The 27,960-nt window shown below is 42.3% G+C and overlaps 1 protein-coding gene across 1 annotated transcript in view; it reads right to left on the bottom strand.

Moving 5' to 3' along the window:
- The window catches only part of PATJ (PATJ crumbs cell polarity complex component), a gene marked incomplete in the record, with an annotated part of 974,742 nt that overhangs the window by 82,141 nt on the left and 864,641 nt on the right, over nt 1-27,960 (bottom strand).

Here is a 27,960-nt window from a genome sequence, read left to right as displayed (position 1 = left end):
AACAAGAAGGTCCTGTCTCAAAGGTAGCTTCCATGGTGGAGCCGATGACATATTCACCAGGTCTGCATACCAAGTCCTGAGTGGCCACGCAGGAGCTATCAAGATTACCGAAGCCCTCTCCTGATTGATCCTGGCTACCAGCCTGGGAATGAGAGGAAACGGTGGGAATACATAAGCTAGGTTGAAGGTCCAAGGTGCTACTAGTGCATCTACTAGAGTCGCCTTGGGATCCCTGGATCTGAACCCGTAACAAGGAACCTTGAAGTTCTGACGAGAGGCCATCAGATCCATGTCTGGAATGCCCCATAATCGAGTTATTTGGGCAAAGATTTCCGGATGGAGTTCCCACTCCCCCGGATGGAATGTCTGACGACTCAGAAAATCCGAGTGATCCTCCGCCCATTGAATTATCTTGGTCACTTCCTCCATCGCCAGGGAACTCCTTGTTCCCCCCTGATGGTTGATATATGCAACTGTCGTCATGTTGTCTGATTGAAACCTTATGAATTTGGCCTTTGCTAGATGAGGCCAAGCTTTGAGAGCATTGAATATCGCTCTCAGTTCCAGAATGTTTATCAGGAGAAGAGATTCTTCCCGAGACCATAGACCCTGAGCTTTCAGGGGTTCCCAGACCGCGCCCCAGCCCACCAGACTGGCGTCGGTCGTGACGATGACCCACTCTGGTCTGCGGAAGCTCATTCCCTGTGACAGGTTGTCCAGGATCAGCCACCAACGGAGTGAATCTCTGGTCCTTTGATCTACTTGAATCGTCGGAGACAAGTCTGTATAATCCCCATTCCACTGTCTGAGCATGCACAGTTGTAATGGTCTTAGATGGATTCGTGCAAAAGGAACTATGTCCATTGCTGCAACCATCAATCCTATTACTTCCATGCACTGCGCTATGGAAGGACGAAGAACAGAATGAAGTACTTGACAAGAGCTTAGAAGTTTTGATTTTCTGACCTCTGTCAGAAAAATCCTCATTTCTAAGGAGTCTATTATTGTTCCCAAGAAGGGAACTCTTGTTGACGGGGAAAGAGAACTTTTTTCTATGTTCACTTTCCATCCGTGAGATCTGAGAAAGGCTAGGACGATGTCCGTATGAGCATTTGCTTTTGACAGAGACGACGCTTGAATCAGGATGTCGTCCAAGTACGGTACTACTGCAATGCCCCTTGGTCTTAGAACCGCTAGAAGGGACCCTAGTACCTTTGTGAAAATTCTCGGAGCAGTGGCTAATCCGAATGGAAGTGCCACAAACTGGTAATCCTTGTCCAGAAAAGCGAACCTTAGGAACTGATGATGTTCCTTGTGGATAGGAATATGTAGGTACGCATCCTTTAAATCCACCGTGGTCATAAATTGACCTTCCTGGATGGTAGGAAGGATCGTTCGAATGGTTTCCATTTTGAACGATGGAACCCTGAGAAATTTGTTTAGGATCTTGAGATCTAAAATTGGTCTGAATGTTCCCTCTTTTTTGGGAACTATGAACAGGTTGGAGTAAAACCCCATCCCTTGTTCTCCTATTGGAACTGGATGAATTACTCCCATCTTTAACAGGTCTTCTACACAATGTAAGAATGCCTGTCTTTTTATTTGGTTTGAAGATAATTGAGACCTGTGGAACCTTCCCCTTGGGGGTAGTTCCTTGAATTCTAGGAGATAACCTTGAGAAACTATTTCTAGTGCCCAAGGATCCTGAACATCTCTTGCCCAGGCCTGAGCAAAGAGAGAAAGTCTGCCCCCCACCAGATCCGGTCCCGGATCGGGGGCCATCCCTTCATGCTGTTTTGGTAGCAGTGGCAGGCTTCTTGGCCTGCTTACCCTTGTTCCAGCCTTGCATCGGTCTCCAGGCTGGTTTGGGTTGAGAAGTATTACCCTCTTGCTTAGAGGATGTAGAAGTAGAGGCTGGTCCGTTTCTGCGAAAGGGACGAAAATTAGGCTTATTTCTAGCCTTAAAAGACCTATCCTGAGGAAGGGCGTGGCCCTTTCCCCCGGTGATGTCTGAAATAATCTCTTTCAAATCAGGACCAAACAGTGTTTTACCCTTGAAAGGGATGTTAAGCAATTTTGTCTTGGAAGACACATCCGCTGACCAAGACTTTAGCCAAAGCGCTCTGCGCGCCACGATAGCAAACCCTGAATTTTTCGCCGCTAATCTAGCTAATTGCAAAGCGGCATCTAGAATAAAAGAGTTAGCCAATTTAAGTGCTTGAACTCTGTCCATAACCTCCTCATACGAAGATTCTTTATTGAGCGACTTTTCTAGTTCTTCGAACCAGAAACACGCTGCCGTAGTGACAGGAACAATGCATGAAATTGGTTGTAGAAGGTAACCTTGCTGAACAAACATCTTTTTAAGCAAACCCTCTAATTTTTTATCCATAGGATCTTTGAAAGCACAACTATCTTCTATGGGAATAGTAGTGCGTTTGTTTAGAGTAGAGACCGCCCCCTCGACCTTAGGGACTGTCTGCCATAAGTCCTTTCTGGGGTCGACTATAGGAAATAATTTCTTAAATATAGGGGGAGGAACAAAAGGTATGCCGGGCCTTTCCCATTCCTTATTTACTATGTCCGCCACCCGCTTGGGTATAGGAAAAGCATCGGGGAGCACCGGAACCTCTAGGAACTTGTCCATCTTACATAATTTCTCTGGAATGACCAAATTGTCACAATCATCCAGAGTAGATAATACCTCCTTAAGCAGTGCGCGGAGATGTTCTAATTTAAATTTAAATGTTACAACATCAGGTTCAGCTTGTTGAGAAATTTTTCCTGAATCTGAAATTTCTCCCTCAGACAAAACCTCCCTCCTGGCCTCTTCAGATTGGTGTAAGGGTATGTCAGAAACGTTATCATCAGCGTCCTCTTGCTCTTCAGTGTTTAAAACAGAGCAATCGCGCTTTCTCTGATAAGTAGGCATTTTAGATAAAATATTTGCAATAGAATTATCCATAACAGCCGTTAATTGTTGCATGGTAATAAGTATTGGCGCACTAGATGTACTAGGGGCCTCTTGTGTGGGCAAAACTGGTGTAGACACAGAAGGGGATGATGCAGTACCATGCTTACTCCCCTCATCTGAAGAATCATCTTGGGCAATATTATTATCTGTGGCATCATTGTCCCTACTTTGTCTGGACACTATGTCACAATTATCACATATATTTAAATGGGGAGACACATTGGCTTTCATACATATAGAACATCGCTTATCTGATGGTTCAGACATGTTAAACAGGCTTAAACTTGTCAACAAAGCACAAAAAACGTTTTAAAATAAAACCGTTACTGTCACTTTAAATTTTAAACAGAACACACTTTATTACTGAATATGCGAAAAAGCATGAAGCAATTGTTCAAAATTCACCAAAATTTCACCACAGCGTCTTAAAGCCTTAAAAGTATTGCACACCAAATTTGAAAGCTTTAACCCTTAAAATAACGGAACCGGAGCCGTTTTTACATTTAACCCCTATACAGTCCCAGGTATCTGCTTTGCTGAGACCCAACCAAGCCCAGAGGGGAATACGATACCAAATGACGCCTTCTATAAGCTTTTTCAGTGGTTCTTAGCTCCTCACACATGCATCTGCATGCCTTGCTTTCCAAAAACAACTGCGCATTAGTGGCGCGAAAATGAGGCTCTGCCTATGACTAGAGAAGGCCCCCATCTGAAAAAGGTGTCCATACAGTGCCTGCCGTTTTTTAACAACAATCCCCAAGATTATAATAACTATAAAGAGTTATAATCTGCCAAATATGCTTAGCAAAGTAATCGTTTTAGCCCAGAAAAATGTCTACCAGTTTTTTAAGCCCTTATAAAGCCCTTTATTCTTTTACTTAATCTAAGAAAATGGCTTACCGGTCCCCATAGGGAAAATGACAGCCTTCCAGCATTACAAAGTCTTGTTAGAAATGTGGCCAGTCATACCTCAGGCAGAAAAGTCTGCCAACTGCTTCCCCCAACTGAAGTTACTTCATCTCAACAGTCCTGTGTGGAAACAGCAATCGATTTTAGTAACGTTTGCTAAAATCATCTTCCTCTTACAAACAGAAATCTTCTTCTCTTTTCTGTTTCAGAGTAAATAGTGCATACCAGCACTATTTTAAAATAACAAACACTTGATTGAAGAATAAAAACTACATTTAAACACCAAAAAACTCTTAGCAATCTCCGTGGAGATGTTGCCTGTGCAACGGCAAAGAGAATGACTGGGGTAGGCGGAGCCTAGGAGGGATCATGTGACCAGCTTTGCTGGGCTCTTTGCCATTTCCTGTTGGGGAAGAGAATATCCCACAAGTAAGGATGACGCCGTGGACCGGACACACCTATGTTGGAGAAAATTTGTCTTTTTATAAGTCGTGGATCTGTTAGTGCAGTCCGTAGAGGAAAATACAATTAGTACTCACTTTGAGCTGACAGCGTCCTCGCTGTGTGATGCAAGTTACCTGTTAGCAGGTTATTGTATGTCGGTGGTCCAATAAGGAACTGTGAATGTGCGCGCACTATTTCAAATGAAAATGAAGTCTTTTGAAGAAAAAACAAACTCCTAACGGCTCAGTTTGTGCTAACGAAGCACGTAGAAAGAGCTGGTTCTGGGAGTGATTTCTTTTGCTGCTAGAGCCTTCAGTGGGAGCATTCAGTAGGAACGTCTACGCGTTTCAGCTGTAAAGCCTTTATCAATATAATTTTCACACATCCCTACATTATTATTAGCAGTACTCGAAGAACATTACAAATATCATTTTCACACATCCCTACATTAGTATTAGCAGTATTTGTAGAACATTACAAATATAATTTTCACACATCCCTACATTATTATTTGCAGTACTTGTAGAACATTACAAATATAATTTTCACACATCCCTACATTATTATTAGCAGTACTTGTAGAACATTACAAATATCATTTTCACACATCCCTACATTATTATTAGCAGTATTTGTAGAACATTACAAATATAATTTTCACACATCCCTACATTATTATTAGCAGTACTTGTAGAACATTACAAATATCATTTTCACACATCCCTACATTATTATTAGCAGTATTTGTAGAACATACAAATATCATTTTCACACATCCCTACATTATTATTAGCAGTATTTGTAGAACATACAAATATCATTTTCACACATCCCTACATTGTTATTAGCAGTATTTGTAGAACATACAAATATTTTCACACATCCCTACATTATTATTAGCAGTACTTGTAGAACATACTAATATCATTTTCACACATCCCTACATTATTATTAGCAGTACTTGTAGAACATACATATATCATTTTCACACATCCCTACATTATTATTAGCAGTACTTGTAGAACATACAAATATCATTTTCACACATCCCTACATTATTAGCAGTACTTGTAGAACATACAAATATCATTTTCACACATCCCTACATTATTATTAGCAGTACTTGTAGAACATACAAATATAATTTTCACACATCCCTACATTATTATTAGCAGTACTTGTAGAACATACAAATATAATTTTCACACACCCTACATTATTATTAGCAGCACTTGTAGAACAAACATATATCATTTTCACACATCCCTACATTATTATTAGCAGTACTTGTAGAACATACAAATATCATTTTCACACATCCCTACATTATTATTAGCAGTACTTGTAGAACATACAAATATAATTTTCACACATCCCTACATTATTATTAGCAGTACTTGTAGAACATACAAATATAATTTTCACACACCCTACATTATTATTAGCAGCACTTGTAGAACATACATATATCATTTTCACACATCCCTACATTATTATTGCTGCTGGATTAAATGGGATAGTGGTCTTTTGGTCTGTTAATAGGTGGCCAAGAATAAATTAAAACTGAACTCCGTGGTCACTCAGCCAAATGTTTAAGTCATATGTTCTCACATTGATAGCCATGGTATATATGTAGCTTTACAGTATTCCCTATCTACAGTTGTTCTATGCACAACAGATAATTGTATAAGACACTGGCTAAGGGTAAGGATAAACAAATCAGCTCCACAATGACTCAATCTTTTGCCTAAAATATCTGTTTAAACACAGATTCCCTCACACCCATGCAGTGCTGCTGTAGAAGTTTAAAGACATAGCACGAAGTAAAGCAATTGTGTTTTACTAAGAATACTGTTCTCTTGCCTAAGATACACCCAGATGTGAGATTTAACTGAAACACTGGAATAAACTCTAATAAGTATTCATCTGACTTTATAGCTATCAGGAAATTGCAGATTTAGTTGTGTTTATCCGGCAGCTTCACCGGCCAAGAAGGCATTTAAAGTGAGGATAAAACAAGACGAGGATTATCATGAAGAGCAAATACTGATTTTAACAATTGTGAGGAATAAACCTTGGGAGGAGTAAAACATAAGCAAATTGCAATTGATAGGATGAATGAAGTCAGTGGCGTCACTAAGGGGGTGCGGGCCGCACCCGGGTGACACCATCAGAATTTTTTAAATTTTTTTATTGAAATTCAAAGAAATACAATGTAGAGATGCATAGATTTTTTTATTAGAGGGGCCAGCATTTGTGAACATTAGTGGGACTGGGGAGGTTGTAGACACTTAAAGGGACAGTATACTATAAAATTGTTTTTCCCTTAATGTGTTTCCAATGACTTTTTTTTACCAGCTGCAGAGTATAAAATGTATGAGATTGCTTTTTTAAGGCTTATTTGTGTCTATGATTTAGCTGATTTTGTGTTTTGAAGCCACAACCTAATAAAATGGGTTGAGCTTATAGGTATAATCAGATCTCATTTCTTTATCACATTGTGTAAATATACATGTTCTTATCTTATCTTATATCTTTCCATAAATCAATCACCAATACTTGGAGAGAACAATGGAAAATTAACATTTTATTACCTTATCTCTTCTATAACCCTCTGGGAGTGTAATTTCTTCTACTGGCTGTGTTAATACAGCTTGGTCTCGTGGCCAAAAACTTTCAGGAAGGGTGGGGATACCACAGGCTAAATAAACTAATTCAAATGCCAATATAATGTTAAAGGGACACTGAACCCAAATTTCTTCTTTTGTGATTCAGATAGAGCATGCAATTTTAAGCAACTTTCTAATTTACTCCTATTATCTTTTTTATTCGTTCTCTTGCTATCTTTATTTGAAAAAGAAGGCATCTAAGCTTTTTTCTCGGTTCAGAACTCTGGACAGCACTTTTTGATTGGGGGATGAATTTATCCACCAATCAGCAAGGACAACCCAGGTTGTTCACCAAAAATGGGCCGTCATCTAAACTTACATTCTTGCATTTCAAATAAAGATACCAAGAGAAGAAAATTTGATAATAGGAGTAAATTAGATAATCAGATTGAGCTCGCATTCTATTGGCTGATCGGAACAGCCAATAGAATGCGAGCTCAATCTGATTGGCTGATTGGATCAGCCAATTGGATTGAACTTAAATCTGATTGGCTGATTCAATCAGCCAATCAGATTTTTCCTACCTTAATTCCGATTGGCTGATAGAATCCTATCAGCCAATCGGAATTCGAGGGACGCCATCTTGGATGACGTCACTTAAAGGAACCGCCATTCGTCGTCTAGTCGTGGTTGAAGAAGGATGTTCCGCGCCGGAGGTCTTGAAGATGGAGCCGCTCCTCGTCGGATGGATGAAGATAGAAGATGCCGCTTGGGTGAAGATGTCTGCCGGTCCGGATGTGCTCTTCTGCCCGGATAGGATGAAGACTTCTGCCGCTCCGGATGTCTTCTTTTGGTCCATCGGTGCCCGGCTGGGTGAACACGGCTCAAGGTAGGGAGATCTTCAGGAGGGTAGTGTTAGGTTTATTTAAGGGGTGCTTGGGTTAGAGTAGGGGTATGTGGGTGGTGGGTTGTAATGTTGGGGGGTGGTATTGTGTTTCTTTTTACAGGCAAAAGAGCTGATTACTTTGGGGCATGCCCCGCAAAAAGCCCTTTTAAGGGCTGGTAATAGAGCTGTTAACTTTTGTAATTTAGATTAGGGTAGGGAAATTTTTTTATTTTGGGGGGCTTTGTTATTTTATTAGGGGGCTTAGAGTAGGTGTAATAAGTTTAAAATTCTTGTAATCTCTTTTTATTTTTTGTAATTTAGTTTAGTTTATTTAATTGTAGGTAATTGTAGGCAATTTATTTAATTAATTTAATGATAGTGTAGTGTTAGGTTTAATTGTAACGTAGGTTAGGATTTATTTTACAGGTAATTTTGTAATTATTTTAACTAGGTAGATATTAAATAGTAAATAACTATTTAATAGCTATTGTACCTAGTTAAAATAAATACAAAGTTTCCAGTAAAAACAGAATTTATGTTTACCTGATAAATTACTTTCTCCAACGGTGTGTCCGGTCCACGGCGTCATCCTTACTTGTGGGATATTCTCCTCCCCAACAGGAAATGGCAAAGAGCCCAGCAAAGCTGGTCACATGATCCCTCCTAGGCTCCGCCTACCCCAGTCATTCGACCGACGTTAAGGAGGAATATTTGCATAGGAGAAACCATATGTTACCGTGGTGACTGTAGTTAAAGAAAATAAATTATCAGACCTGATTAAAAAAAAAAAAAACCAGGGCGGGCCGTGGACCGGACACACCGTTGGAGAAAGTAATTTATCAGGTAAACATAAATTCTGTTTTCTCCAACATAGGTGTGTCCGGTCCACGGCGTCATCCTTACTTGTGGGAACCAATACCAAAGCTTTAGGACACGGATGAAGGGAGGGAGCAAATCAGGTCACCTAAATGGAAGGCACCACGGCTTGCAAAACCTTTCTCCCAAAAAATAGCCTCAGAAGAAGCAAAAGTATCAAATTTGTAAAATTTAGAAAAAGTGTGCAGTGAAGACCAAGTCGCTGCCTTACATATCTGATCAACAGAAGCCTCGTTCTTGAAGGCCCATGTGGAAGCCACAGCCCTAGTGGAGTGAGCTGTGATTCTTTCAGGAGGCTGCCGTCCGGCAGTCTCATAAGCCAATCGGATAATGCTTTTAATCCAGAAGGAGAGAGAGGTAGAAGTTGCTTTTTTTTTTTTTTTTTTTTTTTTTTTTTTTTTTTTTTTGACCTCTCCGTTTACCAGAATAAACAACAAACAAAGACGAAGTTTGTCTGAAATCCTTAGTAGCTGCTAAGTAAAATTTGAGAGCACGAACTACATCCAAGTTGTGCAACAAACGTTCCTTCTTTGAAACTGGATTAGGACACAAAGAAGGCACAACTATCTCCTGGTTAATGTTTTTGTTAGAAACAACTTTTGGAAGAAAACCAGGTTTAGTACGCAAAACCACCTTATCTGCATGGAACACCAGATAAGGAGAAGAACACTGCAGAGCAGATAATTCTGAAACTCTTCTAGCAGAAGAAATTGCAACCAAAAACAAAACTTTCCAAGATAATAACTTAATATCAACGGAATGTAAGGGTTCAAACGGAACCCCCTGAAGAACTGAAAGAACTAGGTTGAGACTCCAAGGAGGAGTCAAAATTTTGTAAACAGGCTTGATTCTAACCAGAGCCTGAACAAAGGCTAGAACATCTGGCACAGCTGCCAGCTTTTTGTGAAGTAACACAGACAAGGCAGAAATCTGTCCCATCAAGGAACTTGCAGATAATCCTTTTTCCAATCCTTCTCGAAGGAAGGATAGACTCTTAGGAATCTTAACCTTGTCCCAAGGGAATCCTGCAGATTCACACCAACAGATATACCAAATTATGTGGTAATTTTTCTGGTTACAGGCTTTCAGGCCTGAACAAGAGTATTAATAACAGAATCTGAGAACCCTCGCTTTGATAAGATCAAGCGTTCAATCTCCAAGCAGTCAGCTGGAGTGGGTCGAACGGACCTAGAACAAGAAGGTCTCGTCTCAAAGGTAGCTTCCATGGTGGAGCCGATGACATATTCACCAGATCTGCATACCAAGTCCTGCGTGGCCACGCAGGAGCTATCAAAATCACCGACGCCCTCTCCTGATTGATCCTGGCTACCAGCCTGGGGATGAGAGGAAACGGCGGGAACACATAAGCTAGTTTGAAGGTCCAAGGTGCTACTAGTGCATCCACTAGAGCCGCCTTGGGATCCCTGGATCTGTACCCGTAGTAAGGAACTCTGAAGTTCTGACGAGAGGCCATCAGATCCATGTCTGGAATGCCCCACGGTTGAGTGACTTGGGCAAAGATTTCCGGATGGAGTTCCCACTCCCCCGGATGCAATGTCTGACGACTCAGAAAATCCGCTTCCCAATTTTCCACTCCTGGGATGTGGATAGCAGACAGGTGGCAGGAGTGAGACTCCGCCCATAGAATGATTTTGGTCACTTCTTCCATCGCTAGGGAACTCCTTGTTCCCCCCTGATGGTTGATGTATGAACTTGGCCCTCGCTAGCTGAGGCCAAGCTTTGAGAGCATTGAATATCGCTCTCAGTTCCAGAATATTTATCGGTAGAAGAGATTCTACCCGAGACCAAAGACCCTGAGCTTTCAGGGATCCCCAGACCGCGCCCCAGCCCATCAGACTGGCGTCGGTCGTGACAATGACCCACTCTGGTCTGCGGAAGGTCATCCCTTGTGACAGGTTGTCCAGGGACAGCCACCAACGGAATGAGTCTCTGGTCCTCTGATTTACTTGTATCTTCGGAGACAAGTCTGAATAGTCCCCATTCCACTGACTGAGCATGAACAGTTGTAATGGTCTTAGATGAATGCGCACAAAAGGAACTATGTCCATTGCAGCTACCATCAAACCTATCACTTCCATGCACTGCGCTATGGAAGGAAGAGGAACGGAATGAAGTATCCGACAAGAGTCTAGAAGTTTTGTTTTTCTGGCTTCTGTCAGAAAAATCCTCATTTCTAAGGAGTCTATTATAGTTCCCAAGAAGGGAACCCTCGTTGACGGAGATAGAGAACTCTTTTCCACGTTCACTTTCCATCCGTGAGATCGGAGAAAGGCCAGGACAATGTCCGTGTGAGCCTTTACTTGAGGAAGGGACGACGCTCGAATCAGAATGTCGTCCAAGTAAGGTACTACAGCAATGCCCCTTGGTCTTAGCACCGCCAGAAGGGACCCTAGTACCTATGAGAAAATCCTAGGAGCAGTGGCTAATCCGAAAGAAAACGCCACGAACTGGAAATGCTTGTCCAGGAATGCAAACCTTAGGAACCGATGATGTTCCTTGTGGATAGGAATATGTAGATACGCATCCTTGAAATCCACCTTGGTCATGAATTGACCTTCCTGGATGGAAGGAAGAAGTGTTCGAATGGTTTCCATCTTGAACGATGGAACCTTGAGAAACTTGTTCAAGATCTTGAGATCTAAGATTGGTCTGAACGTTCCCTCTTTTTTGGGAACTATGAACAGATTGGAGTAGAACCCCATCCCTAGTTCTCCTAATGGAACAGGATGAATCACTCCCATTTTTAGCAGGTCTTCTACCCAATGTAAGAATGCCTGTCTTCTTATGTGGTCTGAAGACAACTGAGACCTGTGGAACCTCCCCCTTGGAGGAAGCCCCTTGAACTCCAGAGAATAACCTTGGGAGACTATTTCTAGCGCCCAAGGATCCAGAACATCTCTTGCCCAAGCCTGAGCGAAGAGAGAGAGTCTGCCCCCCACCAGATCCGGTCCCGGATCGGGGGCCCGCATTTCATGCTGTCTTGGTAGCAGTGGCAGGTTTCCTGGCCTGCTTTCCTTTGTTCCAGCCTTGCATAGGTCTCCAGGCTGGATTGGCTTGAGAAGTATTACCTTCCTGCTTAGAGGACGTAGCCCTTGGGGCTGATCCGTTTCTGCGAAAGGGACGAAACTTAGGTTTATTTTTGGTCTTGAAAAGACCTATCCTGAGGAAGTGCGTGGCCCTTGCCCCCAGTGATATCAGAGATAATCTCTTTCAAGTCAGGGCCAAAGAGTGTTTTCCCCTTGAAAGGAATGTCAAGCAATTTGTTCTTGGAAGACGCATCCGCTGTCCAAGATTTTAACCAAAGCGCTCTGCGCCACAATAGCAAACCCAGAATTTTTTCGCCGCTAACCTAGCCAATTGCAAGGTGGCGTCTAGGGTGAAAGAATTAGCCAATTTAAGAGCACGAATTCTGTCCATAATCTCCTCATAAGAAGAAGAATTACTAATAATCGCCTTTCCTAGCTCATCAAACTAGAAACACGCGGCTGCAGTGACAGGGACAATGCATGCAATTGGTTGTAGAAGGGAACCTTGCTGAACAAACATCTTTTTTTAGCAGACCTTCTCATTTTTTATCCATAGGATCTTGGAAAGCACAACTATCTTCTATGGGTATAGTGGCGCGCTTGTGTAGAGTAGAAACCGCCCCCTCGACCTTGGGGACTGTCTGCCATCAGTCCTTTCTGGGGTCGACTATAGGAAAACAATTTTTTAAATATGGGGGGAGGTACTAAAGGTATACCGGGCCTGTCCCATTCTTTACTAACAATGTACGCCACCCGCTTGGATATAGGAAAAGCTTCGGGGGGCCCCGGGGCCTCTAAGAACTTTTCCATTTTACATAGTGGTTCTGGAATGACCAGATAATCACAATCATCCAAATTGGATAACACCTCCTTAAGCAGAGCGCGGAGATGTTCCAACTTAAATTTAAAAGTAATCTCATCAGGTTCAGCTTGTTGAGAAATGTTTCCTGAATCTGAAATTTCTCCCTCAGACAAAACCTCCCTGGCCCCCTCAGACTGGTGTAGGGGCCCTTCAGAAACCATATCATCAGCGTTCTCATGCTCTACAGAATTTACTAAAACAGAGCAGTCGCGCTTTCGCTGATAAGTGGGCATATTGGCTAAAATGTTTTTGATAGAATTATCCATTACAGCCGTTAAATGTTGCATAGTAAGGAGTATTGGCGCACTAGATGTACTAGGGGCCTCCTGTATGGGCAAGACTGGTGTAGACGAAGGAGGGGATGATGCAGTACCATGCTTACTCCCCTCACTTGAGGAATCATCTTGGGCATCATTTTTACTAAAATTTTTTATGACATAAAATACATATAGTTAAATGAGAAGGAACCTTGGTTTCCCCACAGTCAGAACACAATCTATCTGGTAGTTCAGACATGTTAAACAGGCATAAACTTGATAACAAAGCACAAAAAACGTTTTAAAATAAAACCGTTACTGTCACTTTAAATTTTAAACTAAACACACTTTATTACTGCAATTGCGAAAAAGTATGAAGGAATTGTTCAAAATTCACCAAAATTTCACCACAGTGTCTTAAAGCCTTAAAAGTATTGCACACCAAATTTGGAAGCTTTAACCCTTAAAATAACGGAACCGGAGCCGTTTTTATATTTAACCCCTTTACAGTCCCTGGAATCTGCTTTGCTGAGACCCAACCAAGCCCAAAGGGGAATACGATACCAAATGATGCCTTCAGAAAGACTTTTCTATGTATCAGAGCTCCACACACATGCAGCTGCATGCCATGCTGTCCTCAAAAACAAGTGCGCCATACCGGCGCGAAAATGAGGCTCTGACTATGATTAGGGAAAGCCCCTAAAGAATAAGGTGTCTAAAACAGTGCCTGCCGATATAATCATATCAAAATACCCAGAATAAATGATTCCTCAAGGCTAAATATGTGTTAATAATGAATCGATTTAGCCCAGAAAAAGTCTACAGTCTTAATAAGCCCTTGTGAAGCCCTTATTTACTATCTTAATAAACATGGCTTACCGGATCCCATAGGGAAAATGACAGCTTCCAGCATTACATCGTCTTGTTAGAATGTGTCATACCTCAAGCAGTAAGAGACTGCACACTGTTCCCCCAACTGAAGTTAATTGCTCTCAACAGTCCTGTGTGGAACAGCCATGGATTTTAGTTACGGTGCTAAAATCATTTTCCTCATACAAACAGAAATCTTCATCTCTTTTCTGTTTCTGAGTAAATAGTACATACCAGCACTATTTTAAAATAACAAACTCTTGATTGAATAATAAAAACTACAGTTAAACACTAAAAAACTCTAAGCCATCTCCGTGGAGATGTTGCCTGTACAACGGCAAAGAGAATGACTGGGGTAGGCGGAGCCTAGGAGGGATCATGTGACCAGCTTTGCTGGGCTCTTTGCCATTTCCTGTTGGGGAGGAGAATATCCCACAAGTAAGGATGACGCCGTGGACCGGACACACCTATGTTGGAGAAATAAATATAAATCCTAAAATAGCTACAATATAATGATTCGTTATATTGTAGCTATATTAGGGTTTATTTTACAGGTAAGTATTTAGTTTTAAATAGGAATACTTTAGTTAATAAGAGTTAATTTATTTTGTTAGATTAAAATTATATTTAACTTAGGGGGGTGTTAGGGTTAGACTTAGCTTTAGGGGTTAATACATTTATTATAGTAGCGACGAGGTCCGGTCGGCAGATTAGGGGTTAATAAGTGTAGATAGGTGGCAGCGACGTTTGGGGGGGCAGATTAGGGGTTAATAAATATAATATAGGGGTCGGCAATGTTAGGGGCAGTACATTAGGGGTTCATAGCTATAGTGTAGCTTGCGGCGGTGTCCGGAGCGGAAGATTTGGGGTTAATTGTGTAATGCAGGGGTCAGCGATAGGGTGGGTGGCAGATTAGGGGTTAATAAGTGTAAGGTTAGGGGTGTTTAGACTCGGGGTTCATGTTAGGGTGTTAGGTTCAGACTTAGAAAGTGTTTCCCCATAGGAAACAATGGGGTTGTGTTGGGAGCTTAACGCTGCTTTTTTGCAGGTGTTAGGTTTTTTTTTCAGCCCAAACTGCCCCATTGTTTCCTATGGGGAAATCGTGCATGAGCACGTTTTAGCTGCTTACCGCTACCGTAAGCAGCGCTGGTATTGAGGGTTGAAGTAGCGGTACATTCGGCTCAACGCACCCTTTTTGGAGCCTAACGCAGCCCCTCAGACAACTCTAAATACCAGCGTTGTTTGGGAGCAGCGGTAGGAAAAAAAGCAGCGTTAGCTACGCGGGTCTTTACCGACAAAGCTCTAAATCTAGCCGATAGTTTGCGCGCCTAAACCTTTTCTTTAGTGATTTATTTTAGAGTGCTCTGTTTATCTTTCATTTGATGCTCTGCTGAGCCAGGGAGCAGCTCTAAGCATGAGCTTTATAATTAATGCAGCGCAGATTATATATTTTGTATGTGTGTGTGTCTGAGTTTTTGTGTGTGTCTTCTGAGTTTTTGTGTGTGTGTCTGAATGTTTTTGTGTGTGTGTGTGTGTGTCTAAGTGTTTGTGTGTGTGTGCCTGAGTGTTTTTGTGTGTGTGTTTTTGTGTGTGTGTATCTGAGTGTGTTTCCGAGTGTTTGTGTGTGCATCTGAGTGTGTTTTTAAGTGTGTCTGAATGTTTGTATGTGTGTGCCTGTGTTTTTGTGTTTGTGTGTGTCTGCTTTCTGGGGGTGGGGGTGACACCATAACTTACCGCACCGGGTGACAACGACCCTAGTGATGCCACTGACTGAAGTGTATCTCTTCTGATGCACAAGCAAACAAGGCAATACCGTGAGAACTGGTGTTTGTGCTGAGAGTCATTTTAAAAAGTGAACACTAAAATTAATGAAAACTAGGGATAAAAGCTATAAAAGAGCACCTATTGTTACTGAAAAACCATTAATCTATAGAAACGCAACATACATAGAAAATGAACATTTGAAGGGCAATTATGTGTAAATACGTCATTTTGTAACCGTTGTAAAAAACATAATTTATGCTTACCTGATAAATTTATTTCTCTTGTAGTGTATCCAGTCCACGGATCATCCATTACTTGTGGGATATTCTCCTTCCCAACAGGAAGTTGCAAGAGGATCACCCACAGCAGAGCTGCTATATAGCTCCTCCCCTCACTGCCATATCCAGTCATTCGACCGAAACAAGCCGAGAAAGGAGAAACCATAGGGTGCAGTGGTGACTGTAGTTTAATTAAAATTTAGACCTGCCTGAAAAGGACAGGGCGGGCCGTGGACTGGATACACTACAAGAGAAATAAATTTATCAGGTAAGCATAAATTATGTTTTCTCTTGTTAAGTGTATCCAGTCCACGGATCATCCATTACTTGTGTGATACCAATACCAAAGCTAAAGTACACGGATGATGGGAGGGACAAGGCAGGAACTTAAACGGAAGGAACCACTGCCTGTAGAACCTTTCTCCCAAAAACAGCCTCCGAAGAAGCAAAAGTATCAAATTTGTAAAATTTGGAAAAAGTATGAAGGGAAGACCAAGTTGCAGCCTTGCAAATCTGTTCAACAGAGGCCTCATTTTTAAAGGCCCAGGTGGAAGCCACAGCTCTAGTAGAATGAGCTGTAATCCTTTCAGGGGGCTGCTGTCCAGCAGTCTCATAGGCTAGGCGTATTATGCTCCGAAGCCAAAAGGAGAGAGAGAGGTTGCCGAGGCCTTCTGACCTCTCCTCTGTCCAGAGTAAACAACAAACAGGTTAGATGTTTGGCGAAAATCTTTAGTAGCCTGTAAGTAAAACTTCAAGGCACGGACTACGTCTAGATTATGCAAAAGACGTTCCTTCTTTGAAGAAGGATTAGGACATAATGATGGAACAACAATCTCTTGATTGATATTCTTGTTAGAAACCACCTTAGGTAAAAACCCACGTTTTGTACGCAGAACAACTTTATCTGAATGAAAGATCAGATAAGGAGAATCACAATGTAAGGCAGATAACTCTGAGACTCTTCGAGCCGAGGAAATAGCCATCAGAAAAAGAACTTTCCATGAAAGAAGTTTGATATCAATAGAATGAAGGGGTTCAAACGGAACCCCTTGAAGAACTTTAAGAACCAAGTTTAAGCTCCATGGAGGAGCAACAGGTTTAAACACAGGCTTAATTTCTAACTAAAGCCTGACAAAATGCCTGAACGTCTGGAACTTCTGTCAGACGCTTGTGTAAAAGAATAGACAGAGCAGAAATCTGTCCCTTTAAAGAACTAGCTGATAATCCTTTGACAAAACCCTCTTGGAGGAAGGACAATATCCTAGGAATCCTAACCCTACTCCATGAGTAATTATTGGATTCACACCAATGAAGATATTTACGCCATATCTTGTGGTAAATTTTCCTGGTGACAGGCTTTCGTGCCTGTATTAAGGTATCAATTACTGACTCGGAAAAGCCACGCTTTGATAGGATCAAGCGTTCAATCTCCATGCAGTCAGTCTCAGAGAAAGTAGATTTGGATGATTGAAAGGACCTTGTATTAGAAGGTCTTGTCTCAGAGGCAGAGTCCATGGTGGAAAGGATGACATGTCCACTAGGTCTGCATACCAGGTCCTGCGTGGCCACGCAGGCGCTATCAATATCACAGATGCTCTTTCCTGTTTGATTTTGGCAATCAGACGAGGGAGCAGAGGAAACGGTGGAAACACATAAGCCAGGTTGAAGAACCAAGGCGCTGCTAGAGCATCTATCAGTGCCGCTTCTGGGTCCCTGGACCTGGATCCGTAACAAGGAAGCTTGGCGTTCTGGCGAGACGCCATGAGATCCGATTCTGGTTTGCCCCAACGGAGAACCAATTGAGCAAACACCTCCGGATGGAGTTCCCATTCCCCCGGATGAAAAGTCTGACGACTTAGAAAATCCGCCTCCCAGTTCTCTACACCTGGGATATAGATCGCTGACAGGTGGCAAGAGTGAGTCTCTGCTCAGCGAATTATCTTGGAGACTTCTGACATCGCTAGGGAACTCCTGGTTCCCCCTTGATGGTTGATGTAAGCCACAGTCGTGATGTTGTCCGACTGAAATCTGATCAACCTCAGTGTTGCTAGCTGAGGCCAAGCCAGAAGAGCATTGAATATTGCTCTTAACTCCAGAATATTTATTGGGAGGAGTGTCTCCTCCTGAGTCCATGAACCCTGAGCCTTCAGGGAGTTCCAGACTGCACCCCAACCTAGAAGGCTGGCATCTGTTGTTACAATTGTCCAATCTGGTCTGCGAAAGGTCATACCCTTGGACAGATGGGCCCGAGATAACCACCAGAGAAGAGAATCTATGGTTTCCTGATCCAGATTTAGTAGAGAGGACAAATCTGTGTAATCCCCATTCCACTGACTGAGCATGCATAATTGCAGCGGTCTGAGATGCAGGCGCGCAAATGGCACTATGTCCATCGCCGCTACCATTAAGCCGATTACTTCCATGCACTGAGCCACCGTGGGGCGCGGAATGGAGAGAAGAACACGGCAAGCATTTAGAAGTTTTGATAACCTGAAATTTTAATTTCTACAGAATCTATTAGAGTCCCTAGGAAGGAAACCCTCGTGAGAGGAGATAGAGAACTCTTTTCTTCGTTCACTTTCCACCCATGCGACTTCAGGAATGCCAGAACTATCTCTGTATGAGATTTGGCAATTTGAAAGCTTGACGCCTGTATCAGGATATTGTCCAGGTAAGGAGCCACCGCTATGCCTCGCGGTCTTAGGACCGCCAGAAGTGAGCCCAGAACCTTTGTAAAAATTCTTGGGGCTGTAGCCAACCCGAATGGAAGAGCTACAAATTGGTAATGCCTGTCTAGAAAGGCAAACCTCAGGAACTGATGATGATTCTTGTGAATCGGAATGTGAAGGTAGGCATCCTTTAAGTCCACTGTGGTCATGTACTGACCCTCTTGGATCATGGGTAAAATGGTTCGAATAGTTTCCATCTTGAATGACGGAACTCTGAGGAATTTGTTTAGGATCTTTAAATCCAAAATTGGTCTGAAGGTTCCCTCTTTTTTGGGACCCTCAAACAGATTTGAATAAAACCCCTGTCCTTGTTCCGTCCGCGGAACTGGATGGATCACTCCCATTACAAGGAGATCTTGTACGCAGCTTAGGAATGCCTCTTTCTTTATCTGGTTTGCAGATAATCTTGAAAGGTGAAATCTCCCTTGTGGAGGAGAAGCTTTGAAGTCCAGAAGATATCCCTGAGATATGATCTCCAACGCCCAGGGATCCTGAACATCTCTTGCCCATGCCTGGGCGAAGAGAGAGAGTCTGCCCCCTACTAGATCCGTTGTCGGATAGGGGGCCGCTCCTTCATGCTGTTTTAGAGGCAGCAGCAGGCTTTCTGGCCTGCTTGCCCTTGTTCCAGGACTGGTTAGGTTTCCAGGCCTGCTTGGATTGAGCAAAAGTTCCCTCTTGTTTTCAAGCAGAGGAAGTTGATGCTGCACCTGCCTTGAAATTTCGAAAGGCACGAAAATTAGACTATTTGGCCTTTGATTTGGCCCTGTCCTGAGGAAGGGTATGACCCTTACCTCCAGTAATGTCAGCAATAATTTCTTTCAAACCAGGCCCGAATAAGGTCTGCCCCTTGAAAGGAATGTTGAGTAATTTAGACTTTGAAGTCACATCAGCTGACCAGGATTTGAGCCATAGCGCCCTACGCGCCTGGATGGCGAATCCGGAATTCTTAGCCGTTAGTTTAGTCAAATGAACAATGGCATCAGAAACAAATGAGTTAGCTAGCTTAAGAGTTCTAAGCTTGTCAACAATTTCAGTCAATGGAGCTGTATGGATGGCCTCTTCCAGGGCCTCAAACCAGAATGCCGCCGCAGCAGTGACAGGCGCAATGCATGCAAGGGGCTGTAAAATAAAACCTTGTTGAATAAACATTTTCTTAAGGTAACCCTCTAATTTTTTATCCATTGGATCTGAAAAAGCACAACTGTCCTCAACCGGGATAGTGGTACGCTTTGCTAAAGTAGAAACTGCTCCCTCCACCTTAGGGACAGTCTGCCATAAGTCCCGTGTAGTGGCATCTATTGGAAACATTTTTCTAAATATAGGAGGTGGGGAAAAGGGCACACCGGGCCTATCCCACTCCTTACTAATAATTTCTGTAAGCCTTTTAGGTATTGGAAAAACATCAGTACTCACCGGCACTTCATAGTATTTATCCAGCTTACACAATTTCTCTGGCACTGCAATTGTGTCACAGTCATTCAGAGCAGCTAATACCTCCCCAAGCAATACACGGAGGTTCTCAAGCTTAAATTTAAAATTAGAAATCTCTGAATCAGGTCTCCCTGATTCAGAGACGTCACCCACAGACTGAAGCTCTCCGTCTTCAGGTTCTGCATATTGTGACGCAGTATCAGACATGGCTCTTACAGCATCTACGCGCTCTGTATCTCGTCTAACCCCAGAGCTATCGCGCTTGCCTCTCAATTCAGGCAATCTGGATAATACCTCTGATAGGGTATTATTCATGATTGCAGCCATGTCCTGCAAAGTAATCGCTATGGGCGTCCCTGATGTACTTGGCGCCATATTAGCGTGCGTCCCTTGAGCGGGAGGCGAAGGGTCCGACACGTGGGGAGAGTTAGTCGGCATAACTTCCCCCTCGACAGACCCCTCTGGTGACAATTCTTTTATAGATAAAGACTGATCTTTACTGTTTAAGGTGAAATCAATACATTTAGTACACATTCTCCTATGGGGCTCCACCATGGCTTTTAAACATAATGAACAAGTATCCTCTGTTTCAGACATGTTTGTATAGACTAGCAATGAGACTAGCAAGCTTGGAAAACACTTTAAAGCAAGTTAACAAGCAATATAAAGAACGTTACTGTGCCTTTAAGAGAAACAAATTTTGACAAAATTTGAAATAACAGTGAAAAAAGGCAGTTACACTAACAAAATTTTTACAGTGTATGTAACAAGTCAGCAGAGCATTGCACCCACTTGCAAATGGATGATTAACCCCTTAATAACAAAAGCAGAATAATAAATGACAAAAACGTTTTTTAAACACAGTCACAACAACTGCCACAGTCTACTGTGATTGTTACCCTCCTCAAACACGACTTTGAAGCCTTTTGAGCCCTTCAGAGTTGTCCTGGATCATGCAGGAAGAAGCTGAATGTCTCTGTCAGTATTTTTAGCTGCACAGAAAAGCACTAAAATAGGCCCTTCCCACTCATATTGCAACAGTGGAAAGCCTCAGGAACTGTTTCTAGGCAAAAATCAAACCAGCCATGTGGGAAAAAACTAGGCCCCAATAAGTTTTGTCACCAAACATATATAAAAACGATTAAACATGGCAGCAAACGTTTCATATTACACTTTTATAAGAGTATGTATCTCTATTAATAAGCCTGATACCAGTCGCTATCACTGCATTTAAGGCTTTACTTACATTAATCCGGTATCAGCAGCATTTTCTAGCAAATTCCATCCCTAGAAAAATATTAACTGCACATACCTTATTGCAGGAAAACCTGCACGCCATTCCCTCTCTGAAGTTACCTCACTCCTCAGAATATGTGAGAACAGCAATGGATCTTAGTTACTTCTGCTAAGATCATAGAAATCACAGGCAGATTCTTCTTCTAATGCTGCCTGAAATGAAACAGTACACTCCGGTACCATTTAAAAATAACAAACTTTTGATTGAAGTTAAAAAACTAACTATAATACACCACTCTCCTCTTACTACGTCCATCTTTGTTGAGAGTTGCAAGAGAATGACTGGATATGGCAGTGAGGGGAGGAGCTATATAGCAGCTCTGCTGTGGGTGATCCTCTTGCAACTTCCTGTTGGGAAGGAGAATATCCCACAAGTAATGGATGATCCGTGGACTAGATACACTTAACAAGAGAAAGAAAGAATTGACACAATTGTGAAAACTCAAATTTTAGTGTCCCTTTAATGGAACAACTCCTGCCTACTATGGCTCAATATCCAACAATGTGACCCAGGAACACTTTCTCAGTTACCTCTAAACTAAGTTATGTATAGGAAGCAGGGAATTACTGAATTCTACCCTACTGCCTGGTAGGAAGCTTGAACGAATAAGTAGGAGTGTGAATGAGTGTTAACATATCATGTTTATCTGTCTGGCTTCACCAATATTTTAAGCAGTAAAAAGATCTTATAATATTAGTAGAATGCGGTTTCTTTTGTTAAATCCTCCTCAGTTCTATAAAGCCACAATTCCTTTGCGATACCACTTTAGCCAACAAGAAATAAGGGAAGAATGATGGACTTTCCATGGATTTGGAAAGCTAGCAACCATTGTGCAGAGAGCTTCAAATATTTTGAAGTTAGCACAAAATTGAGACAAAAGGCACCATTGACACTCCCACGGCTTCTGCTGATAGTCCTGAAATCACATGTCACAGTCTGCTCTTCCTAAAACACCAATCTGAATCAGACACTAAAATAAAAAACAAGATGGCGCTTCAATGGCACAGTATTACTATTCATACCATATGTACTGTGCCATAGGAGCCTTCTTGTCTTCTATTTTAGTGTCTGATAATGAAGTTAGACCTATGAGACCAATGGTATTTACACTGTCAAATGAGGGTTTTCTGTATTATGATTAAACCTTCATATCAGATTTTTTCTGTATTCCAGGTTACATTATGTTTATTACTTTATCAATTAATATGCTTAGTACGAGTCTTGGATATATTACAAGTGTTTTACTTCTGTTGTTCTTTCCATGCATATCTGTTGCCGCACAATTTAACAGTTTACAACAATACATTGCATTTGTTTATGTATTTTATTGTAGATACAACAAAAACAGCATATCCCACAGAAAAGAAACAATTAAAAAAAAATGTCAAAATAAATTACATTTCTGAATTTAGTTTATTTTATTTTTTTTAGAATTTGAATCACAAAAACACATGAATACTAGCTAAAACGTCAAAATGGTGGGCATCTAGAAAACAGAATTTATGTTTACCTGATAAATTACTTTCTCCAACGGTGTGTCCGGTCCACGGCGTCATCGGCTTGCAAAACCTTTCTCCCAAAAATAGCCTCAGAAGAAGCAAAAGTATCAAACTTGTAAAATTTGGTAAAAGTGTGCAGTGAAGACCAAGTCGCTGCCCTACATATCTGATCAACAGAAGCTCGTTCTTGAAGGCCCATGTGGAAGCCACAGCCCTAGTGGAATGAGCTGTGATTCTTTCGGGAGGCTGCCGTCCGGCAGTCTCGTAAGCCAATCTGATGATGCTTTTAATCCAAAAAGAGAGAGAGGTAGAAGTTGCTTTTTGACCTCTCCTTTTACCTGAATAAACAACAAACAAGGAAGATGTTTGTCTAAATCCTTTGTAGCATCTAAATAGAATTTTAGAGCGCGAACAACATCCAAATTGTGCAACAAACGTTCCTTCTTTGAAACTGGTTTCGGACACAGAGAAGGTACGATAATCTCCTGGTTAATGTTTTTGTTAGAAACAACTTTTGGAAGAAAACCAGGTTTAGTACGTAAAACCACCTTATCTGCATGGAACACCAGATAAGGAGGAGAACACTGCAGAGCAGATAATTCTGAGACTCTTCTAGCAGAAGAAATCGCAACTAAAAACAAAACTTTCCAAGATAATAACTTAATTCAACGGAATGTAAGGGTTCAAACGGAACCCCCTGAAGAACTGAAAGAACTAAATTGAGACTCCAAGGAGGAGTCAAAGGTTTGTAAACAGGCTTGATTCTAACCAGAGCCTGAACAAAGGCTTGAACATCTGGCACAGCTGCCAGCTTTTTGTGAAGTAATACCGACAAGGCAGAAATCTGTCCCTTCAGGGAACTTGCAGATAATCCTTTTTCCAATCCTTCTTGAAGGAAGGATAGAATCCTAGGAATCTTAAACTTGTCCCAAGGGAATCCTTTAGATTCACACCAACAGATTATATTTTTTCCAAATTTTGTGGTAAATCTTTCTAGTTACAGGCTTTCTGGCCTGAACAAGAGTATCGATAACAGAATCTGAGAATCCTCGCTTCGATAAAATCAAGCGTTCAATCTCCAAGCAGTCAGCGGAGTGAAACCAGATTCGGATGTTCGAACGGACCCTGAACAAGAAGGTCTCGTCTCAAAGGTAGCTTCCAAGGTGGAGCCGATGACATATTCACCAGATCTGCATACCAAGTCCTGCGTGGCCACGCAGGAGCTATCAAGATCACCGACGCCCTCTCCTGATTGATCCTGGCTACCAGCCTGGGGATGAGAGGAAATGGCGGGAACACATAAGCTAGTTTGAAGGTCCAAGGTGCTACTAGTGCATCCACTAGAGCCGCCTTGGGATCCCTGGATCTGGCCCCGTAGCAAGGAACTTTGAAGTTCTGACGAGAGGCCATCAGATCCATGTCTGGAATGCCCCACAGGTGAGTGACTTGGGCAAAGATTTCCGGATGGAGTTCCCACTCCCCCGGATGCAATGTCTGACGACTCAGAAAATCCGCTTCCCAATTTTCCACTCCTGGGATGTGGATAGCAGACAGGTGGCAGGAGTGAGACTCCGCCCATAGAATGATTTTGGTCACTTCTTCCATCGCTAGGGAACTCCTTGTTCCCCCCTGATGGTTGATGTACGCAACAGTTGTCATGTTGTCTGATTGAAACCGTATGAACTTGGTCCTCGCTAGCCGAGGCCAGGCCTTGAGAGCATTGAATATCGCTCTCAGTTCCAGAATATTTATCGGTAGAAGAGATTCTTCCCGAGACCAAAGACCCTGAGCTTTCAGGGATCCCCAGACCGCGCCCCAGCCCATCAGACTGGCGTCGGTCGTGACAATGACCCACTCTGGTCTGCGGAACGTCATCCCTTGAGACAGATTGTCCAGGGACAGCCACCAACGGAGTGAGTCTCTGGTCCTCTGATTTACTTGTATCTTCGGAGACAAGTCTGTATAGTCCCCATTCCACTGACTGAGCATGCACAGTTGTAATGGTCTTAGATGAATGCGCGCAAAAGGAACTATGTCCATCGCCGCTACCATCAACCCGATCACTTCCATGCACTGAGCTATGGAAGGAAGAGGAACGGAATGAAGTATCCGACAAGAGTCTAGAAGTTTTGTTTTTCTGGCCTCTGTTAGAAAGATCCTCATTTCTAAGGAGTCTATAATTGTTCCCAAGAAGGGAACCCTTGTTGACGGGGATAGAGAACTCTTTTCCACGTTCACTTTCCAGCCGTGAGATCTGAGAAAGGCCAGGACAATGTCCGTGTGAGCCTTTGCTTGAGGAAGGGACGACGCTTGAATCAGAATGTCGTCCAGGTAAGGTACTACTGCAATGCCCCTTGGTCTTAGCACCGCTAGAAGGGACCCTAGTACCTTTGTGAAAATCCTTGGAGCAGTGGCTAATCCGAAAGGAAGCGCCACGAACTGGTAATGTTTGTCCAGGAATGCAAACCTTAGGAACCGATGATGTTCCTTGTGGATAGGAATATGTAGATACGCATCCTTTAAATCCACCGTGGTCATGAATTGACCCTCCTGGATGGAAGGAAGAATAGTTCGAATGGTTTCCATCTTGAAAGATGGAACCTTGAGAAACTTGTTTAAGATCTTGAGATCTAAGATTGGTCTGAACGTTCCCTTGAACAGATTGGAGTAGAACCCCATCCCTTGTTCTCTTATTGGAACAGGATGAATCACTCCCTCTATTTTTCGCCTTGAAAGGCCGATCCTGAGGAAGGGCGTGGCCCTTACCCCCAGTGATATCCGAGATAATCTCTTTCAAGTCAGGGCCAAACAGCGTTTTCCCCTTGAAAGGAATGTTTAGTAGCTTGTTCTTGGAAGACGCATCAGCCGACCAAGATTTCAACCAAAGCGCTCTGCGCGCCACAATAGCAAACCCAGAATTCTTAGCCGCTAACCTAGCCAATTGCAAAGTGGCGTCTAGGGTGAAAGAATTAGCCAATTTGAGAGCATTGATTCTGTCCATAATCTCCTCATAAGGAGGAGAATCACTATCGAGCGCCTTTATCAGCTCATCAAACCAGAAACATGCGGCTGTAGTGACAGGGACAATGCATGAGATTGGTTGTAGAAGGTAACCCTGCTGAACAAACATCTTTTTAAGCAAACCTTCTAATTTTTTATCCATAGGATCTTTGAAAGCACAACTATCCTCTATGGGTATAGTGGTGCGTTTGTTTAAAGTAGAAACCGCTCCCTCGACCTTGGGGACTGTCTGCCATAAGTCCTTTCTGGGGTCGACCATAGGAAACAATTTTTTAAATATGGGGGGAGGGACGAAAGGAATACCGGGCCTTTCCCATTCTTTATTAACAATGTCCGCCACCCGCTTGGGTATAGGAAAAGCTTCTGGGAGCTCCGGCACCTCTAGGAACTTGTCCATTTTACATAGTTTCTCTGGGATGACCAACTTTTCACAATCATCCAGAGTGGATAATACCTCCTTAAGCAGAATGCGGAGATGTTCCAACTTAAATTTAAATGCAATTACATCAGGTTCAGCCTGTTGAGAAATGTTCCCTGAATCAGTAATTTCTCCCTCAGACAAAACCTCCCTGGCCCCCTCAGATTGGGTTAGGGGCCCTTCAGAGATATTAATATCAGCGTCGTCATGCTCTTCAGTAACTAAAACAGAGCAGCCACGCTTACGCTGACAAGGGTTCATTTTGGCTAAAATGTTTTTGACAGAATTATCCATTACAGCCGTTAATTGTTGCATAGTAAGGAGTATTGGCGCGCTAGATGTACTAGGGGCCTCCTGAGTGGGCAAGACTCGTGTAGACGAAGGAGGGAATGATGCAGTACCATGCTTACTCCCCTCACTTGAGGAATCATCTTGGGCATCATTGTCATTATCACATAAATCACATTTATTTAAATGAACAGGAATTCTGGCTTCCCCACATTCAGAACACAGTCTATCTGGTAGTTCAGACATGTTAAACAGGCATAAACTTGATAATAAAGTACAAAAAACGTTTTAAAATAAAACCGTTACTGTCACTTTAAATTTTAAACTGAACACACTTTATTACTGCAATTGCGAAAAAACATGAAGGAATTGTACAAAATTCACCAAATTTTCACCACAGTGTCTTAAAGCCTTAAAAGTATTGCACACCAAATTTGGAAGCTTTAACCCTTAAAATAACGGAACCGGAGCCGTTTTAACACTTTAACCCCTTTACAGTCCCTGGTATCTGCTTTGCTGAGACCCAACCAAACCCAAAGGGGAATACGATACCAAATGACGCCTTCAGAAAGCCTTTTCTAAGTATCAGAGCTCCTCTCACATGCGACTGCATGCCATGCCTCTCAAAAACAAGTGCGCCACACCGGCGCGAAAATGAGGCTCTGCTTATGCTTTGGGAAAGCCCCAGAGAAATAAGGTGTCTAATACAGTGCCTGCCGATATTATAATATCAATATACCCAGATAAAATGATTCCTCAAGGCTAAATATGTTTTTAAAAATGAATCGATTTAGCCCAGAAAAGTCTACAATCTTAATAAGCCCTTATGAAGCCCTTATTTACCATCGTAATAAACATGGCTTACCGGATCCCATAGGGAAAAATGACAGCTTCCAGCATTACATCGTCTTGTTAGAATGTGTCATACCTCAAGCAGCAAGAGACTGCACACTGTTCCCCCAACTGAAGTTAATTGCTCTCAACAGTCCTGTGTGGAACAGCCATGGATTTTAGTTACGGTGCTAAAATCATTTTCCTCATACAAACAGAAATCTTCATCTCTTTTCTGTTTCTGAGTAAATAGTACATACCAGCACTATTTTAAAATAACAAACTCTTGATTGAATAATAAAAACTACAGTTAAACACTAAAAAACTCTAAGCCATCTCCGTGGAGATGTTGCCTGTACAACGGCAAAGAGAATGACTGGGGTAGGCGGAGCCTAGGAGGGATCATGTGACCAGCTTTGCTGGGCTCTTTGCCATTTCCTGTTGGGGAAGAGAATATCCCACAAGTAAGGATGACGCCGTGGACCGGACACACCTATGTTGGAGAAATATCATTTAAACTTGAGATCCTAATGTCCCACACACATCTCAGCTTATCTAGTTTAATTAGAATTGGTTTATGCTATATACAAACTCACGGCCTCTCTCCATTAATTATCCCCCCCCCCCATATCACTGCCTCCAATGACTGCACGTCCCTTATACATTTCTT

This window comes from Bombina bombina, chromosome 10 (assembly GCF_027579735.1).
Source record: "Bombina bombina isolate aBomBom1 chromosome 10, aBomBom1.pri, whole genome shotgun sequence".
Taxonomy (NCBI): Eukaryota; Metazoa; Chordata; class Amphibia; order Anura; family Bombinatoridae; genus Bombina; species Bombina bombina.
The sequence above is the reverse complement of the archived record's forward strand: the minus strand, read 5'-3'. Positions and strand labels throughout refer to the sequence as shown.